Source organism: Myotis davidii, unplaced genomic scaffold (assembly GCF_000327345.1).
Source record: "Myotis davidii unplaced genomic scaffold, ASM32734v1 scaffold327, whole genome shotgun sequence".
NCBI lineage: Eukaryota > Metazoa > Chordata > Mammalia > Chiroptera > Vespertilionidae > Myotis > Myotis davidii.
In genome coordinates, this window is record NW_006298628.1 from 6,069,967 (window position 1) to 6,072,716 (window position 2,750).

The following is a 2,750-nucleotide window of genomic DNA, read 5'->3' on the forward strand; positions in this document are numbered from 1 at the left end:
CAAAGGACTTGTATGCATGCATATAAGCATAACCAATGGACATAAGACGCTGGGGGATAGGGGAGGCTAGGGGACTGTCTAGGGCGGGGAAAAAAATGGACACATATGTAATACCCTTTGTAATAAAAAACTTAAAAAAAGAAAAAAAAAAAAGAAGTCTCATTCAGACTGCTTTCTGGAAGGAGGTGGGGCTGTAATTCTCTTGGCTGGAGAACACCGAATCCAAAATTAGCTTCAAACTCTGATTAGATTGCCTGAGTCAAGAAGTCAATCCAAAGGTGCAGAAAACCCGAGTGGAGAAAATGCTTTTCACTGCCTAAGCTCTTTACTTTCTTCCTATTTAAATAGTGGGGTTTCCCCTTCTCCTCTTCCTTCTTCTTTTTTTTTTGTAAAGATAGTATTTTATATTTTGAAATCAGGCCCTTTTGTCTGAGGCTCGAGAACATTTACAAATATCAGATTCCCTCTATAAGACACTTCTTTATGATACATTACAGCCAGCCAAGTACAGCTGAAGGTCAATAAAAAAAGCATTTGTCCAAGAGTGACATACACTGACCTGCTGACTCAGGCAATCTAATCAGGAGTTGGACTTTTTAAAAAGCAAATTCTGGATTCTTCTCTGCTTCCCATATCACAGCTTTGCTTTTTTTTTTTTTTTTTTTAATCCCAGGAAACAGTACCAAATTCTGCTTGCTCAACATAAAATATAGGAAGTCTCCTTGACCAGCACGCCCTCCCTCCCCAAACGTCCTCCTGACACATCATTCTAGTGCAAGGGGGATGATTTGGACAAAGTCGGAGACATTTTTGGTTGTCACACTCAGGGGCAGGTTGCAAATGGCATCTAGTGGGTAGAAAGCGGGAATGCCACTTAAAATTCTACAGTACATAAGACAGCTTCTCTTTCCTCCTCCAGCCCCCAACAAGGAATTATCCAGCGCAATGTCAATAGTGCCACTGTTGAGAAATTCACATCTAGTATAAGAATAAAGAAGCCCACTGTCATTGAAATTAATTATTCATAATCGCTGTAATGTTTTCATTCATCTGGCCCTTTGAATAAATGACTTTTACCTTTTACTTCAAACACTGCAAGCATTCACTCAACATACATTTTGCATATCCAAATTAAGCTATCCTTTCCTGTTTTGGGTTGTTTTTTTTTACACTATGAGAAAGGGTAGACTCATCCAAAAGCATCTTGGGTGTTTTGGCTTGGATGGTGCCTGAAGAGCGATTTTGAAGAGACATTAAAATATTTCCAAAATGTATAATAAAAGTTCCATTTCAAGAGGGCAGTTTTGAAGCAGTTTTAAAAGAGCATAGACTTACAGATGCAGAGAACCGACTGATGGTTGCCAGAGGGGAGGAGAGGTAGGGGCCTGGGTGAGAAAGATGCAGGGAGTAAGTAGTACAAACTGGCAGTTACAGAATAGTCCCGGGGATGTCAAGTACAGCACAGGGAATACCGTCAGTAATACTGTAATAATGATATATTGTGCCAGGTGGGTGCTGGAAATATCAGGGGGAACACTTTGTAAAGTATACGATTGCCTAACCACTATGCGGTGCACCTGAAACTAATACAAAATAATATTGAATGTCAACAGTAATTGAAAAACTAAAATTTAAAAAAAGATAGCAGTTTTAACCCAAGATTTTAACTCTCTTGCTTTGAAATTGCCATGGATAGAACTCAACAAGGCTCAAAACAAGGACAACGTTGATATGAACAGTGACAACAGGAGGCTACTATTGTCTATCTGAACACCTGAGGGCAGTCTGGTGGAGATAAACTGAGATGGACGGGAATATCAACTGGTTACAGTCAACACAGATAAGCAAGTGGGAAGGGTCGCCCTTGCAGAGTCCTGATCTAGGCAGGGTCAGGGACAGGCCGCTTGGGATAGTTCAAAGGTCCTTGGCAATTGCATCAGTGCCCTGTTCAGGTTTTAATCCCACCCCTTTCTTGTCATGATCGACTCTATTAGTCATTGTAATGTTAGCTGCCTGTTGTAACAACCCCCCGGTCTCAATAATGTCAGTAGTTCAACGAGTGTCTTGCAGTGGTTCATGTTGGTTTTGTTTTGGAGTGTGTATGTGTGGATGTGTGTATTTCATGTCTCTGTCCTATGCAGGCCAGCTGGCTCTTCTAGGCCGCTGACCTCCGCATGGTGACTCAGGGGCTTGAGTACTTTCCATTGTGGTCTCTGCATCTCAGAGTCCCTTATTTCTGACCCATATATGAGAAAGAGAAAAAACTGACCATCCTACGTCCCAAGCTTCAAGTCTTCCAATCTGAAGGAAGAAGGGGGCATGGGAGGCTCTAGTTTCCCTGGAATTTGCATTAGCCCAAAGCGACCTCTGATTGTGTGCAAGAATGATTCTATGTAGCAAGGTAAAGAAATAACAATGGGCCATGCCTATTGCTTCCAAGCTACAGTGGGGCCTTGACTTATGAGTTTAATTCGTTCCGTGATGGAGCCTGTAGCTCAAATTACTCGTATGTCAAATCAATTTTCACCATTACAATGAATTGAAATGCCATTAATCAGTGTGGCATTCACTGTGAAGTTCGCTGTGCCAACTAGCAGTGGGGTATCTGAAGCTGGCTCCTAACCCAAATTTTAGCTCGCAACTCAAAGCAAAAAATCGGCCGAGAGATGGCTCATATCTCAAAAAACTCGTTAGTCGGGACACTCGTAAGTCAAGGCCCCACTGTACTATGAAACAGGCACTGGGCCAGA